Source organism: Agelaius phoeniceus, chromosome 3, assembly GCF_051311805.1.
Source record: "Agelaius phoeniceus isolate bAgePho1 chromosome 3, bAgePho1.hap1, whole genome shotgun sequence".
NCBI lineage: Eukaryota > Metazoa > Chordata > Aves > Passeriformes > Icteridae > Agelaius > Agelaius phoeniceus.
In genome coordinates this window covers 21,186,258-21,204,383 of record NC_135267.1, presented here as the reverse complement: position 1 = coordinate 21,204,383, position 18,126 = coordinate 21,186,258, and the positions used below count along the sequence as shown (strand labels likewise).

The following is an 18,126-nucleotide window of genomic DNA, read 5'->3' as shown; positions in this document are numbered from 1 at the left end:
TAGCTGAAGACTGAGCACTCAGTAACAGCCTGTTTTTCAATATGAAATTTTTTTGCTTATACCAAACTGCTTGAAATCAATCCATGTTGTGTTTCTTTTTGTGTTTTGCTTTTTTTTTTTTTTTTTAAGGCTCTAAGAAAAATACTTAAGCCAAGTTCAAAGAAGAAATGCTTTTGAGGAAACCACAGGCTTGTGGCAGACATTTGCAAAAAGCTAGGAGCAAAACTTTTTAGTGTATTTCCTGAACTCAGTTCAGTGCCAACTTTGAGTAGGTGGCACATGAGCTACAGTGACCGTATTTCCTGCTTTAATAGGTTTTGGTTTTGTTCTGTCTTTACTTTCCTGGGTTGATTGGCAAACTTTAAAGAACAAAAATGCTTTTGCGTCTTAGCAAATTGATTCTCACAGTAGAAAAGGAAAAATGTAAAAAATAAATATGTTTTAAGAAATAAAAGATGTTGTATTTTCAAGTAAGGAGCAACTTCACATCTGATTCTCAAAGACATTTTGTCTCTATACTGAATATCCATGTATGTGTGGACACATACAATGTGTGGACACAAAAGTGGTATTAAAATACCATTTACATTTGTCCTTACATTTTAATATTCACATTAATTTGACAATTGTTGCCTTCTTATTATTCCCTCACAATGTGTGAAAGCTACTAAATAGTCTACAATTATGACCTGGTTGAATTGACTTCCTTTAATGAAGTGATTAAAGAGCTTTTTGTCTTGCCACTAAGATATCATGTCCCACATCTGTGGGCATTTCTCTTACCCTTCCTGCTCTCTCAAACTTCAAGTTTTCTACATTCTACAATTTTTGGAAAAACGGCAATAAGACAAGGAAAATTTGAATTTTAATTTCTCTTGGAAGCAGATCTTTAAGAGCAACTAAATCCACTGGCTTTATTCACCAGTGCCTCTGTACTGGTGGCTGCAGGGGAATAACTGCAGTGCTGAAGCCCTTTTGATTTATGTTGAGTAACACAAGAAATCTGATGTTTGCTATTTAATCCACTTTGTTTGTCTATGACACTAATTTGTTTCAAGATAGTAGTGGCCAAGCAGAGAGAACATGAAATGCAGCTAAACATAGAAAACCAAGATGCATGTACCTCCCTCTTCAGGTTCCTCCTCTCAGATCACTTGCAGAGCAGATCGGCAAAATCAGGATGGGCTTACTTGTTAAGCATAAAGTCTTAAACAATCTCAATTTCTTACCTTTGTTTTCTCAGTGCACATGAAACTGAGGCTGCACCCACATCTTTGTAGATATTAAAAACTAGAAGTAGTATTGTTTGAGGCTATACTCACAAAGAGAGGGTGATAGGATGACTTCTTAGGAAAGCCCCAAAGTGGCAATAGATTTTGTCAAAAAGAAAGTTTGAAGAGGCAAAATTAAGTTGCAACAGATTAAAGCATATAAAAATCTCATACTCAGTCTACGTATTGGGACAGAGAACTGACCTGCCCAAAGGCATGTTTAAGGCCCTGCATAGGCATTCTTGTTTTATAAGTACCACTATACATATAATTCATTTTACTGTGGTACTTTGAGGGTTATTTTATTAAGAGCTGAACAGACTTGTAGTCTCCATGAAAACGAAAAGGGACACAGAGTTGAACTTTGCCCGTCAGCCACTCTGCTGCACTCGCAGTTATAATGTTAATGAGACAGGGTGAGCCAGAGGAAGAACAGTGCTGCAGGATGGCCATCTCACAGCAGTCTGCTACAATGAGAGAAGTAATAATTTCTACACTGGCTCTAAGTAATTTCAGCAGTTTCTTTCCTCACAGCATTTTATCAATCTTCCCTAAACATTGTTGTCTACATCAACTTTCACAGGACACATCTGCTTTTGCTGTCTTGTGAAAAAGTTTGAACAAAGCAAAAAGGGGATTCTTTAAGAAAGAGATATGCCTCAGTTCTAACATATGTCTAACACTCTCTTAATGTATTTACTTTGGAACATTTTTTACATGTGCTTTCATACATTATCTCTAATCCATCTACAACAACATACTATGAAAGCAAACAGTTCCTATGAGTGACTAATTATTAGGCCAGCCTCATACAGGAAGGAAGTAACAGGAAAACATGATTTCTCAAAAATAATGATGCGTGAAAAATATGAAAAAGACAAAATTGTGCACTGGGATATTCAAAATGTAGACAGCTGGGGATGTGGGGGTAAATGGAGAAGGCTGAAGGGCCTCACTTTTGCTGTTGGCTCTGCAAGACCAGGTGCAACTGACCTGAAGAAAGATTGTGGAAAAGGTTTGCATGTTACAGGAAAAGAGTAGTGATGACCATTTGCCAGGTGGAGAAGAAAGAAATCTGGTCATTTTAGTGGAGGGCGCTTCTACAGGCATGGTGGCTGAAGGGTTTTGCAAATTTCCATACAGTATGCTATAATAGCATCTAATGATGTTTGAAAGTTATGGAGGGTATTTTCTATTTTTCTGTGCTATCAAATTTCCCTCTTCAACGCTTGCCCACCTCAGCTGCTGTTTCTCTAACATCAAGTTGTGCTTGGGTATCTCTGACTCTGGGGAATGCAGAACAGACATCTTCCTGGAGCCTCCTGAAGAGGCTGAGGAATATGGAGAAGAGCTGAGGCCCCCAGGCCCCCTCAAAGACTTGGATGAAAGATGGTGGTGTAAGGAGTCTCTGGTCTGAGAGGTGGAGAATGAAGGGTCTGGTCAGAACTGCATTGGTGCTGTGGCTTGCAGTGGGCACTTGGAGAGCAGCAGAGCAGGCATCAGCAGCCCCAGGGATAAAATTAGTCTTCCCAGCACAGGCACCCTCCTGAACTTCAGCTGTGCTTTGGGGAGGGAGCTGGTGGCATGACTTTGGGCTGAGCCGGGCACAGCTAAACCAGCTATTAGTACTTCATGACCCCAAAAATTCTTGTATAAAGCAGGCTTAACATGAAATGGTACTTGGCTGTTCTCTGTGCTGCCTAGTCCCAGCCCTCCTGCCTTCCCTTTTAGGGAACTGGGGGCAGGGTTGGGGGGAAATCTTTAGTTTATCAAATATAAACTTTTTCATTTGATCAGCAGGGCTTTTTTTTCTGGTTGAAAAGGGTAGAGATCTTTGCAATCTCAGCATTTCTTTGATGTTTTGATTGACCTAGGAGATGAGGTTTAAAATGCTGACATTTTTAGAGGTGCTAATGTCCAAAAATTTTTTCTAGTGCCCTCCTTTCAACCCTGTCAGCTGACAGCACATTTTGCTCATATTAAAAGCACTGGAAAGCTCCCATTGATTTTAAAGGTTCAGAAAGAGGCTTGAGGTGAAGACCACTGAGCCAGTCCTGCCATCCAGGATGGATAGAAGAAATAGTCTGAAAGCCTGCAAAAAGGAAGAGCAGGGAATTTCTTTTATATGGATGAGAAGTGGGTTGCCAAACAGAGGGTGTGATGTGGCAGAAAGGCTCTGTTGGAGCTCTGTTATGGGGGATCCATCCGTATGACTGCTTTGTGAGTCATTTGATCATTTCCAGCACGATGCCTGAGCCTGCTGAGACTCTGTCACCCCACCACATGGTGATCAGGAAATGTACACCCAGTATCTCAGTGTTGTCTGTGCTAAAGGATAGATATATTTTATTGTAAGGCTGAATACTTTATTGTATTCACTGAAGTGATGAGGATTTAATATTGGTTCTTGCTTTCCTCAGTGCTTCAAATTATTCTTTACAAGCACTGTGAGTGTTCTCCGTGCACTGAAGCATGTCACATTTTCCTCAAAGGCAAGGCTGAGGATTCAGTCTGTACTTCCTAAGCATTGCCCTGCTAAATCTGGTTTTAGTTAAACCCTCTTTTTGAAGTACATGGCCATAATTAGATCTGCCTAGAGGAGACAGCAAGACTGTGACCCCAGCTCTTTCCTCCACAAAGTTCCCTTTCAGTCTTCACGTAAAATTGTCTCCTCTTTGCCTTCCCCACTGCAGCACCCCCAGCAAGGAATGCACTGGCAAGGCCCTCGGAGGTCTGTGATAATACATTCCTCTGGACTTCAGTCATGCTGGCACCGAGATGCTCTTGGCTGCTCTGCTGGTGATGTAATTCTGGGCCCACATCACCTGCAAAGGAAACTGATCTGTGAGCAATAAAGCACACAGCCCTCTTGAAACAAAAATGGGAGTGTTGATGTTAACAAGTTTACAAACTCCCTTTTCTCCCCTTTTTGCATTTCTGCTTTTAGTACCAAGGCTTCCCTTCTCCCTTTTCCCACGAGACGGCAGCACCAAGCCTTTCATTGGGAAGTGTTTGCCTTTCTGCTTCCCTGTATTTCATGGATCCAAGCAAGTGTAAAGGCTGGAGTGTGATATAGATTGGGGATTTTGTGTGTGTTGCCTTTCCAGTTTGTGTTTTCCCTCAATTTTTATGAAGACTGTAAAATAAAGGAGCTGGCGGGAAGACAGCAGGGCAGAGTATCCATCAGTCAATTACTTGTTTAGAGAACAATCAAGCCAAGAAAATGAAGTGTTCAGGACTAATACATTTCTGTGATTTATCACCATAAAGCCAGATTCTGTGGTAAGAATAGGCCCATACAGAAGAATTGGGGTGAGGTATAAGATCCAAACCTGTAACAAAGACTTTGGCCTGTAACTGTAATCTGTTGGTGATTCCTCTGAAGTCTGGAAATTAGGTGACTTTACAGAAATATTTTTGCTATCTTCTTCACACCCCCCCCAAGAGTTTTTAGCCATATTTGTACTCTGGATTTTTTTTTTCTCCTATGGAGATTGTTTCTATGTCCTGGTTTCCAAATTGTGACCAAAAAAAAGGAAAAGCCATCCCAAAGGGACTTCACCATTGCCTACATCAGTTACTCATTTTACTGCACTTTATTGGCCTTACTAGAGCACTGAGTCACTCTGTCTACTTTTCAGTAAGTGCATCTCTAAACTTTGAATATTATAATGTAGAAGACAAGAGCAGCATTGCATTTTTGTTCTTTTCAGGCTGGCATGCTATCAGTATGGTTTGAAAAAGCTGGTTATTTTCTGTCAATATAATATATTCACAGGGTCACAGATAAGAAATTCTGGGGTAGTCTATTAAAAGAAATTAATTAAAACCTGGAAAATACAAATACAATCTCTGCACAGTTAAGTAGATCTGAAGGCAGTCCATTTTGCAGGTCCTGTTTTACAGCTCTAGCTGACTGCAAGGCAGAGATGACTAAAAGTTTATGTTTTAACTAATGAATCTGGTCCCAGCTTCCAACAAAATGGTTCCAAAGGTAATTTGAAAACGAGAGAACAAACAGTTACATCTGACTGTGGAGAAACAATATGAAAGTATTGCAAGTCTTACACAATGTGAGCTGGGACTAATCCAAATCCATCTCTTTACACTTGGATAGTCCTCAAAACTGTCCAGTCTTTCAGTCACTTCTGGGATTATATAAAATGGCATCATGTGTTGTTTCAGCTACTTTTCCAAAATTTTTTCTAAGTAGGCATCAGCTTCACAGCCCTTGAGAGAGAATTATTATACAAAACTATATGTACTTCATTATTCCTAGCAAGTTTGCTTGCTAAAATCATCAATTCAAATGCTCCCAGGGTCAGACAGGGGGAAAAAATTACTTCATTCAAAATCCACTCACGAACTCAAACTCTGTCCAGGGTGCAATAGGTAACAATTTGAACATTTAGGAGGCCTTTGGCATGTTTCAGAGTTATTATACTACTGAAATAAATATCAGTTCGCAGCTCTACTGAGGCCATCTTTTTAAGTTGTCATTTTTTAGGCAAAGAAAACAAGAATTGAATCAGGGTCATGTAGGGAAAATTGCTTCCTCATTCGGAGAGATTAGAAACAGGTTTCAGTTGAAATGCCAGGTTTCAGTGAATTTCTAAAAAATTTAAATAGATACCACTTATTTACAAGTATAAATATATAATGGGGTCTTGAAATTGAACATGTTGGATATTTGCTTCGTGTTTAAATGCAAGTTTACCTGTGCAGAGATGCACAGTCTAATTAGTGAAGTATGTGACCTACTGCCCTAATGCCCTACTAATATCCAAGACCTGTTCTGTATGGTCTGATAACCTCCATAAGTTGTATCAAGAACCTCAAGACATCATCTGACTAGGGGGGTTATTCTGAATCAGTGAGCCTGTATGGAAGCTTTCCTAACCCTAAACAGATGTAATGCTTTCTCCATCTTCTTTCCCCAGAAGGGTGCTAAGTCGTGCATCTCTTCTCATTCCTGCAGCATCTCCAGCAGCAGTGGAGATTAGAAATACTCAGTTTTATATTTGCATCATTTCAGTTTTCATTTCTTTTTAAGGCTTGTATGTGAAGAAATCTTAAGGCAGAAGTAAAAAAATCCAGGGGGTGCAAATATCCAGACGAAGTGTTCCTGTGAAATTTGCCAGGGCCTGTGCAAATGTGAGGGCAGAGAAATGCAAAATGTGTAATTCACCACATATTTGTAAGGTACTTGAGTAGGTGCCTGACTAAAATATTGTGTTACCATAGTTAGTATTTCAACTAACTTTTTAAAAACTCATTAAGACATACCATTTTGGGTGTAAGACTATTATTAATGTCAACAAAGAAAATCTGGTGACCTAATTCACAAGACCAGCTAGTCAAAAAACCATATCAAATAACCCTGTGATTATGCCACTCACCTGGACCATGATAGACTTTTAATCCTTCTGTCAACTTGTTGGGACCTGAATCCACCTCTCAAAGGAGGCCTTCCTGGCCACATCACTGGTTCCTTGGGGTGTCTGTTCTCATTTTTCCTGGGAAAAATAGTTATAGTTTTACAAGTCACTTATATAATTTTGGGTTCTTTTCACCAAAGAGATGAGAATCTTCTTGTAGGTCAGGGCCTGAGTATTCAAATTTCGCAGGCAGAGGAATTCACTGGTCCAGGCAGATCATTTGATTTTCTGAAAAAACAAAAAACTATGGTTGGTTTGGTGAATTGGGCCAAGATACAGTCCTTTCTATCCCCTGCTTTTCTTAAAATGACAAAAATGGAAATGAAATGACTGATCTGAAACAAACAAATGTTTCACTGAAATCCACATGAAACACTTTTTCACTTGAACGAGAGAAAAAGAATAAGCTTTCTTAAATATATTTTTAAATTTTTGGTTAAGCTCTGAAACTGAAAAATCAATTACACAGCTTTGTTATGCAGTCGCTTATGTTAGGGAATGATTAATAGTAACATGTAATGCCTTAATGAGGGAAGATAAAGAAATGAGCAGAAAATGACACTAAATTATAGCAGAATGACAGCAATGTTTTTCTGATGATAGCAATTATGTCATAGCTGAAAAAGTATCTCTTGGTGATAAGTACATATATCATAGAATGAAAGTTCCTGTACAATTCCATTTAAAAAGTTCATTTTCAGAGGAACCAGAAAGGGATAGATGTGTTCTCTTTCATCATTTAAATGTCAGGCTTTTCCTAGATGATTTAACTCGTTTTAAAATGATGCATAGCTGTCAACATTTTTTCATTTTGAAAATTACTGCCTGGGACACAGCCGTGGTTTCCAAAAGCAGCAGGGGCAGAGCTGTGTCTGTCACAGTGAAAGGCAGTGTGGAGAACAGCTCATGTGACACTGGCACAGCTCACCCTGCAATGGAGGAGAGTCTGTCCTGCTTTCACTGCCTCGTGTCCCCACCTGACAGAACCAGTGCTGCCGCTCCAACTGGCTTTCAGTGACGAGACCATTGCCTCGTGCCCACCATTAGCTCATCCAAGCTTTCTACATCCACCTTCTTCAGGTCTTAGGAAATAATTAATCCTGTGCTGGATTTTTATGAGCACAAAGCTGGCATTGCTGCAACTCCTTTGAAGTCAGTAGAGCTCTTCTTGATTAATGGGATTAATAGAATCAGAGTAGGAATTCCGAAAGGCGTGAATGCTTGTACCTGTAGAAGTCTATACATGCACATATAAATGTATTACGTACAGCAGTTTGTTGGGTGGAATTGCAGTTTCTGCATGGGAGTCTGCAATCCAGAAAATTAACTTGTCAGCAATACATATTTCCTGTAAAATAATATTTTTATATAACTTATGTAAGCATTTTGGTTCATCATAGCAATTGTAATAACAATAACAACAACAACAACAATAAAGCATAATAGTAATAATAACAATAATAACAATAATAATTATAACAACAGCAATGATAATAGCAATAGTTTTAATGCCTATAATTTTTTACATAATTTCCACAGCCAAATTATGCCTTTGTGTTCTGCATTCATTTTGGTCAGTATTGCCTATTGATTCCACTAAGGAGGCTGTAAGCTTTTGCCTCCTTGTGCATGAGGCATTATCTGCACTTATGTCAATAGAAGAATATTATTAAAAAATAATAGTGATTTTAAAAAATAATAGTGATTTGTAAGTGAGGATGTCCAGTGGAAGTCAACAGCTGATGACTGAATAACTGATTGGAGAGCAACAAGGCCAGATTGTTTAAACCCTGCAGTTATTCAGAGGGCAATACAGACATGGAAGAAAGAAATTTGAAGACCAAGGCAAGCACAGCACCTTCTAATTCCCACTTATTGTATGAAACTGGCCCACTTTCTCCTTGCTTGCTCTCCATCTCAGAACCTGAGTTTTCCCTGTCCTTTTTTTAAGTTGTTCATATACTCAACAGGCTACAGTCAGGACGTGATCTTGGAAAGGGGTAGTGCAAACTAGAAGTATTTCAGACTGAGGAGAGAAGTAAAGCCACACATGCTGTTTTTGTGGCAAGGGATGCACAGGGGCTGGTGCAAGTAAGAGTTTCTTTGAATGGAAGCACTGACAGGTCCTGTTCTTGTGCAAGGGCTGTCATCACCCCCTGTCTCTCTTGTCCTCAGAACAAAGCCCTGGCTTTTAAAGACATGTATTTCATAAGGTCCAAATAACTTCAGGTGAAGAATGATGCTCAGTTCAGGCAAGATGACAGGACTACCAAGGATGTGCAACAGCAAATCTGGGCAACCAAAATACAGATCTGCTCAAAAATCAGATGCCTGTGACCGTTCATATTTATATGTGTACTGGTTCAGTATTTTTGTTTTGGGCTTTGGTGGGAGTTTTTTGGTTTTTTGTTTGTTTGTTTTCTTTATCTTTTCCTTTTAAAATTCTTCATCGATTGCATTCCAGATATTTATGGGAGTCTTTTTTGAATTCTGCTCTGAGGAACCAGAAGTAAGAGGGTAAAATAGCAGGCTCAAACCTCGGGTGAGTCTAGGCCCTTTGTGTTGGCTGGGGAGGGGAGCTGTGAGGAAAGACTCTTCTCCAATTGTCTCTCAATAGACACAAATCTAATGCAATCAGCAAACCTTAGAATTGCATGAGCTGTAGTAAACAGCTATGTGGTAATCCAAAAGCTTTGTTTAGGTGTAGGGGGGTTTATTTGGTAGTTTTGCAGAGTTGTAATGGATTTGTTGTTTTTTGGGGGTTTTTTTTGTTTGTTTTTTGTTTGGTTGGTTGGTTTTTGTCTGTTTTGTTTTGTTTTGTTTTGAGGGGAGAGGTGCCTATTTATGCTGCACCTTCAGAACACAGGCAAAAAGCAGTAGCAAAGGTGGGACTGTGGGATGGATGTGGTGGAATGTGTGTGGACTTTTGTGTTCAGGGCAAGAACTGAGAGTCCTGGCATCAAAAGTAATGGAAATACCTTCACAACCTTTCAGACTGAGAGCTGGCACATGGCATATTAGGATGAGGTGTGACAGCCAGGATTACTCTATGCTGATGTTGTTAAAATCTATCGGTCCCTCTCTAGATCATAAAAGCAGCTGCTGGCTGCTCTTTTACAGCATTTGAAAATTTTTCTGAGGATTCATTATTTGCTAAATCATTGATAATATGACACTCACAAGGAAGTAATTAAAAATCAAGAAGGAATCTTCATTAGATTATTTTTCTCTGCTTTTATAGGTGTGTACTGTATTATTCTTAGGTCACTGTGACCAAGGTGGCTGAATATGCTATGGACAAGTGCACACAAAGGCTGCATTTCTGAAAAAGTCTGAGACCCTGCATTGACAGAGATGAGTTTTTATATTGACTCCACTTGAACAGATACTTGCTCTCAAGCTGCATTGCTGTTGTACAGCTGTGTGAGCTTCTCCATGCTTGACTAGCCCAGTGTGTGCAATTGCATGCAAAAACGATGACAATATTAATGATGCTATTTCCTAAATCCAGATTTTAAATTTTGTCACTCTTTCATTTTTTTTGGCACACTTTCCAATGTTGGTGACCCTCTCGTGGTGACTCCAGACACAAACCATCACTTGTATGGTTTGATGTGAAAATGAAGCAGGAATTCTTTGGATTCTGTTTTCTCTCATTTTCTCTGCCCACTAGTTTTACTCACTCTATCAAATACTGTATTCCAGTGGTGTTTCAAATGTGGAGCAGTGAGGTAGACAACCTTTAGTTTTAGGTGTAGGACCCAGGTGACTTTCAACTCCAGTGGGTTACTGGGTTACCTTGCTTGAAGGAAGGGTCAGTGGGAAGAAACACAAAAGAAAAGAATGTCCAGAAAAGATCAGTAGGAGTGAGAGCAATGGGGCAAGAACTGAACTGATGGACCTGGATTGTAAAAAAAGAGGAATAGCAAAGAGACAGGTGTAGGCCAACAAAACAAAAGCAACAGAAAGGAGAAAATCAATCAGGATTAATTTCACATCCTAGACCCAGCTGGAGCAAAAGAAGCCAAGACACTCCCAGAAGACTAATTCTCTCTGGGTAAACTAAGAATAGGCATGTTCTCCCTGATTTTAAAGTCTTGAGCTCACTCTTCCACCTGATGTTTCCCCATGAACACCTAGCACCTCAAAAGCAAGTAACTTAGAAGAACCAGGATGGAGCCCAGAGCAGGCAGACGGCGTTGGTGAGGGGCTCTGACAGAGCACAGGCAGGTGAAGCAGCCAGCACTCTCAGTGGTGGGTGCACAGAGGGCAGCAAGTGGCAGCCTGCCAAGTGTCCCTGTCTAAGCTCCAGGACACCTTTTCCCTTGGCTCCCAAGATGCTCTTGTTGAAGGGCCACAAGAGGCTTCTATGAGACTCCTGGTGCTTATTCCCAAAATATGACCAAATCATACTATGAAGCAATAACTGTGACACAGGCAGGTTCTGCTTCAGCTGTAATCACTTTTACTTAAACTAATTCCAGCAGTATAGGAGATGCTGAGCTTTCCAGCTATCAGAAGGTTACACACAAGTGCTAAGAAAGCAGAAAACCAAAAGGAAGGGGGTAGAGTGCAACAGGGAAAAAAAAAAGCCCCAGAAATGCTTTTGTTAAACTTTTGAATCATGCTTTGACAAAAGGCAGCAGATCCCAACGTAAGGTGATTTTCATGCTGTAATAAACAGAAAAATAATTTAAAACCTAGGCAGCATGACTTATTCTGAAAGATCTGAGGGGTAATAAAAAAACCTGTGTGCACACAGTTTCTTTAACAGCTGCATGGAACAACCTGTTTTAAATAACAAAGGTGAACAAAGCCAGTTGTCAGGGCAGCTCACTAAATGAAGTTTTTTAATGTGAATGACGTATTCCATATAAAGTGTATTGCCTGAGATACAACAGCACAGAGTCCAACTTGAAGTATTTTTCTCAGGCTTTTCCTACAAAGTCATGTTTCAAGAATTTATTGCATTTATCTTCACTATTTATTTCTCTTCTCCAAATGGATCACCTTGCTCATTATATCTTCAGCAGCAAATTAAAATCAGCCTCTTCCCTCCCTAAATATTCAAAATTTTATTGTTCTATCAATATGACACTCAATCAGTTTGTATCTGTTGCACTCAGAGCAGACAACTGTAAGCAGAAAGTGGAGGTCAAGTCTGACTTATGAAATGAGTTTGACTTAACCAAGAGAAGGGAAAAAAAAGAAAAACAAGATAGTGATGTAAGATTTTCACTGCTTTGAAGCTTTTGTGAACAAAAAATAAAAAAGTCTGGCAAGCACACAGTGTACCTTTTCATGTATGTAAGTAAACACAAATTTAGGAAAAGCTTTGCTTTGCACAAACAGAAATTTTTGGGCTTTTTCTAACATGTTTGAGAAGTTGGAGAGAGTTACAAGCTCTCTGCCTTCACTATAAATGTTCCATGTGTTTCTGCACTGAAGGTAAAGAGGCAACTGAGAGCAGGGACAGTCTGCTGGGAAGGTTACAAAGCTCTCTTTACAGAGAATTTTATAATCAGGCAATAATTTGTTACAAGTCTCTGAGATCCACAAGAGGAATCTATTGCTGTGCATAGTTAGGAAATTTTTAAAGAAAGCAGCTTATCAAAGAAATGTGCAGTCTATTAGCACATCATTCAATTTTCATTTATTTCCAATTCCATCTTTTGCTTCCCAGTTACTCTTCTCTGTAGTAGGCAATCATGCCAGATGCAAAGTATAATTTCTGATTTTCAAGATGAGTTGAAATTTGGGATTCATATCTATTGCCTCTGCTGCTTTTATTTCTTGTTGTTTTTCTTATCTGCTCTCACAATGTTGTAAATGCTACTTTACTCAGGAATGCATTTCTCGAATTACTTCATCCCAATGAATGTGTGAACAAAAAAATTCATGAGCAAGTTAAATTTTCCCAGCCTTTGAAGTGACCTAAAGTTGAGGTACTCTTGAGAAATAACAACTTATGAAGTACCTTTCTATTTTTATATAGACACATAATGTGATTTCTAAGCTGTAAAAGAAAAGCTGTAAATATTAAAGGCCTGCTCGGCCTTAGCTGTGACATCCTACCTGATATTCCCTGTAGGTCAGGTACCAGTGTAGTGATGGGTACTCAGAGTAGTTGAAATGGTGATGGGAGAATCCTTTAATTGTGAAATCTCATGGTGGTACAGACTTAACCAGTGCAGGTACGTAGGCTCACTACTACTACACTGCACTTTCTCTGACATCCTCTTGACATCCCTGACCTTTCTGCTCAGAGCTGAGACTATGAAAACACAGATGAGGGAAGATGTGTCTCTTGCAGTGCCAGCCTGGCCCAAGCGTGGCAACCCAGACAAAAGGACAGCCAGAGCAGACACCAGAGGACACCTGGAAGGGTTGTTGATCTGGGAGGTGGGGGTTAGCAATGCAGTGCAGAGGTGAGGAGAGCCTGGGACTCAGCAGTGGGTGCAGTGGGACTGGGATGGCTGTGCAATGAGCTCCAAGCCCAGAGCCAGCTGGGATGGGGTGTGTGAGCAGAGATCCTCCTGCCGAGCCAGCAGCCCGGTGGAGCACAGCCTCGCTCCTGGCTGCTGATCACAGCCAAACCCATCTGTCAGCAGATAGTTTTGAAACTTGCTTGCAAAGTGCTCCATGCCTTTCTAGTATCAAACTGCCTCGAGGCTGACACCCTGCTATTGCTATAAATTATTTTGTTAACTTAGAGTGCAGACTTTTTTTATGCAGGCCATGCAAAGGATCTAAGCTCTTTTGATGAACTATTAAAGTGCCTGTATAATGCCACATCATTACATTTCAATGGTCAATATCTTAGTGTTTGCCATTGTGTATGCAATTTCCTCTTTTAAAAGAATGTTTAGCTCTACCAAACAATGGGATTGCAAGGGACACAGTAAATAGAGTAAGCAGATCATTGGTCTGCTCAATGCATGTGATCATTTGTAATTGCACAATCAAACACATTTTGTACAGAAACCTTTCCTCTGACACTGGAAAAACAGAAACATATCACGATGCATCAGCTTTGCACACAGGAAGCAACAATCTCTCTATAGGACCCCAGCTTCATCTTTTGGAAAGTATTTAGTAAATGAGGTAAAGGAAATTGAAATGGGAGAGAATGATTAAGACTTGTTTAGATTTCCCTGGAAAATGTGACTTCATTGTTGTGTTGGTGTGACAGATTTCCTACATGGGGCTAGTAAAGTCATGTGAAGCTAATTTACATGGATTGTGAATGTTTTTCACTCTAAGAATGGTTCTCATTTTGGGGAGCATACTGGATCTGGGCTCAGATGTGCAGGAGTCTGGAGCATCCATTCCTGGGAACAGGCAAAATCACAGGGATTGTGATCTGCATGCACTCTGAAACCCACACCCAATGTATCCCAGAGCAGGTGTTCCAAGGAAAACCTTGGTCCTTTTGTACTTATACCTCCCACCCAGAAATTATTAATTGTGTTCTCAGCAGAGTTTGAAGAGGGTGAGGTAAATAACATCTTGAATAAAAAGCATAAATCCAGTCTCTAAGCACCTGCTTTTCAAATGAGCTCTGTCCATTCTGTGCACTGAATGAGAGTCCTAAGGAAAAATAATGAGAGATCATTAAATTAGACAGTTTCTCAAAAATGTAAACTCACATCCATTTTTAGTGGATAATAATATTTGAAATATTTGAAATTCTATGTTTTCAGTGCTTGTGGTTCTTGAACTCTTTCTAAGAAAAGCGGAATGTGAATGGGAAGGGAAAGAGGAAAGCAAAGGCATAAGAGAAAGGGAAAGGGGAAGGGAAGGGAAGGGAAGGGAAGGGAAGGGAAGGGAAGGGAAGGGAAGGGAAGGGAAGGGAAGGGAAGCCTTCTTCCTAGCTCCCCTCACAAAGCCTGAAAAAGTGACTGAGAGCAGTACAGTGAATCATAAGGGAAACAGAAGGAATCCTCAAGTTCTTTTATGCTGTTTTGGGAACAAAAGGGCTGGTTTAGGACTTCTTTAAAGCAGGGAGCTAGCAGAATGGTGCTTTTCAGACCTCACCAGACTTGGTTAGGCTTGCTACTATGCATGGATTTTCAAAAACAAACACGCCCGTATACTAAATCCCCAGGGGATTTTCTTCATGTATTCATGCCTTTATCAGCCGATCTTAAGATCAGCCAGCGCGTATCAGCAGTAGTACTGCCACTTCAAACGCCGGCAAGACAAGAGGAAAGCAACAGGAACTTTTGTTGAGACGGCGGAATGAATCGGCAGCTGGGACTGGGAAGCAGCAGCGCTTCGTGCATCCCAGTCCACTTAAGCAAAACCAGCTCCGAGGGGTTCTCTGCGATCAAATTATTATTTCTTAATCGTTCACCTATGAACTGTAGCCACAGAGAGCCCGGCGGGGCTGTCAATAATAAACGCCGGCAGAGGGGCGGCGGAGGGGAGCCGCTGCTGCCCCGGCGCTGCCCCGGCCCGGCCGCTCCAGCCCCGCCCGCCCGGGGCGCAGCCTCACCTGGCAGCGGCGCCGCGGAGCCGGGCCCCGCATCGCCCCTCTGGGGTTCTGCTTTGCTTGCTTAAGAAAAAAGAAAGAAAAAAAGTAGGTCTAGTCATAAGGTAAGATAACTATTTTTTCTTTTTTCTTATTTTTAATATTTTAATTGTTTTTTAATTTGAGCGCCGCTAATTGCCGTGTGCATGCGCCATTGGCTGGCTCAGCGAGCGCACCGGGCAGTGGCGTAGGCGCGGGCGGGACGGAGCGGGGCTGCAGCGGGGCTGCAGCGGGGCTGGAGCGGGGCTGGAGCGGAGTGTGCGGGCAGCGGACGCGCCGGGATGCGCGGCGGCCCCGGCTCCAGGCGGGCCGGACGGAGCAGGACAGCGCCGAGCGGCCGGGGCTGATGCAGCGTTGGGCTGGAGCCTTGGAAGGTGCACCTGGTGGGGCTGTGCTGTGCGGTTCCCCCTCCCGAAGCGCGCACCGAGGGGTCAGGGAAGGATAACCGCAGCCCGGAGACAGGTTTGGCAATTCTCATCTCTCAGCTGAACGCTGCTTCGCCTTCGCTCTTTCCCTTTCCCCTCCTCTAACCTCCGGAATGAATGTGGATGATACTGTTGTGCAGTCTGAAAGGATGTCAGTCGGGTTTTGTTCTTAAAGATCTTTAGTGTTTTTCTTACGTGACCAATGTGCTGGAAGGGTTGGGGGGACACTGAATTTAGTAAGTGTTTGTATTCCAAAATACTGCCTTCAGTCACTGCTCAGCTGGAGTAAGACACTTTCAACACAAATGAACTATTTCAGCAAACTGGATTTCAATTTTTCCAAAATCAGTGTTAGAAACAGAAGATAAACTGTTGTAGATTACAAGCAATGTGTCCTCCTAAGGAAGAAAACATTTCCTTTACTTTCAGTGTATTTTAGAAACTATCATGTAGTTTAGAAGCAGCAAGAATATTAATTTTTTGTTATATAGTTTGATACAATCACTTTCCAAAGTTAATTCAGTTCTTCAGCAATGACGAGCATGCACTTTTTTACACTTTGAGTTTGTACATTAGGTAGCCCCAAAAAATTGTCTTTAGATTTACTAGAACTTTAAACAAGCTTGTGTTTGTTTTCAGAGTTCACCCTGTGATAAACTGAACAAGAAGTTGGAAAGTTCTGTAGTAAGGTTATTCAAACATTTTTCTCATTCCTTACCTTTAAAATGTAATGGATAGTAAGGAGAAAAGTAATACAGATGTGCTTTATTCTTTGTCTTGCCATGGGATCTGATCTCGTTTACATATTTCTTCTCCCAGTTGAGGTGGATGCATGGGAAGTATTGAAGCTGATGATTCGAAAGGGTGACCTAATCACCTAATTTGAGTCTTAGGCCCTATTGTTTTGTTTCCTAGAGAGCCTGACCACCTTTTGGCTCTCTTTGACTTCAGCTCAAGTTGTAAGTACTCAGAACTAGCAAAATTCAGCCTTTTGGGTATCTCAGCCTGGCCCCAAACACAGAAGCACTGGGAAATAGTCCTGACATGTGGAGGATTTCCCAGTGGCTGTAGAAATAATCTTCAAAATCAGCTGTTGTACATTAAACAGAAAAAAAAAGGAACTCCTTTATTGAGTTAAACCACCTCTTGCTGGTTTTCATTGTCCTGGGATTACAGACTCTTGCATCACTTAATGGGCAGCAGCTTTCTAGCTACCACTAGGAAGTTGTCCAGTCTCTCTAACTCTGCATGTACAGTAGCAGATTTTGGGTTTGAAGTGGAAAGATGAGTTTGCAAAGACATTTGCTTTCCCAGTAGAAATTCCCTGGGGATTGCTGTGTGAGTGGCAGAGAAATGCTGTTGGCCCCTCAGGAGGAAGCAGCCTTCATCAGCACTCAGTCATCTGATCCTTAGAGTGACCAAGTCCTCATTAATGTATTTGCCTTAACCCCCACTTACTGGCCATCCGTGAAATGGGATAGAAGTCATTACACCCCATAGCAACAGACTTTTGGAATGTAAATGGCAAAGTAAGGTACTACAGGAGTGGGAAGTCACATGGCTTTGTGCTAGAGCAGCAATGAGAAAGTCTGTGGGTCTCCAGGCTGAGTATGAACTCAATTAATAAGGTCCCCTGGAGACCTTACCTGCTTGACTCCTTTCCATCCTCTTTCTTCGAACTGCTGTTCTCTTACTGCCAGTTTTGATAGCAGGAGAAATAGCTCTCCACTTCTCCAGATTGCCCTCTACATTAGCCCCTCCTTTGAGTGCTTTATTAAACACTGGGAGACACCTTGGAAAGCTTGGCTTTGTTTGTTTGCCGAGCAGGGGGCTAAAACAGGCCAACACAGCTGAACTGTGGTGCTCAAGTGTTGATGTGTATGCACACCATGGGAGCAGCTTATGGCCTTTCAGGGCATCTGGCTTGCCCTGCTTTCCCAGGATTTCCTTGTGTAGGTGAGTGTCTATTTCCATGCTAGAGGTGGAAAAGGTTGTCTGAGTACCTGTGATGTTTTCTCATCTTGCTGGAAGTACAAACAGGAAGGGAGATACACACGCTGGGATGATTTTCAATAAATGTTTGGGGGGCTATTTGCTTTTGCATGCTCTGTTTTAAACACTTGGAAGTGGATGTGTTTTTTTGAGAGAAGCCATGACTAAAGAAATGAAGGCACATCACTAGAGGGATAGAGTTATAGCTGTCAGCATCCCACTGCCCTTCTGTTGATCGATTCATAGCTTGGAGGAGGGAAGGGGAAGCAGAAACACTTCAGCACCAAACCTAAAGGCAGGAGGAGAGGGAGAGCCTGGTTATTGCCGATCCCCTCCTACATCTTCCATGCTAGCTACTTCCAGTAACCATTCACGAGAGTTGTTAAAACTAATTCCATAGTTGTTCTTCCTTCAGTCCAATGTCTGCTTTCTCTGCAACTGAGATTGGTTGCTGAAAGTTTTCAGGC

At 41.3% G+C, this 18,126-nt stretch overlaps 1 protein-coding gene across 5 annotated transcripts in view; it reads left to right on the top strand.

The window, feature by feature from the left end:
- FILIP1 (filamin A interacting protein 1) overlaps positions 1-18,126 on the top strand; it is a 102,063-nt gene that overhangs the window by 62,550 nt on the left and 21,387 nt on the right. Inside the window, exon 1 of one of the 5 annotated variants that reach the window (XM_077174840.1) lies at positions 14,973-15,307. The exons of 3 other annotated variants lie outside the window; for them this stretch is intronic. The gene's annotated coding sequence lies outside the window, so the exon portion shown is untranslated. Of the gene's footprint in view, positions 1-14,972; positions 15,308-15,487; positions 15,705-18,126 lie in introns of those variants that run through there. One more of the 5 variants, XM_077174839.1, reaches the window with a different exon arrangement.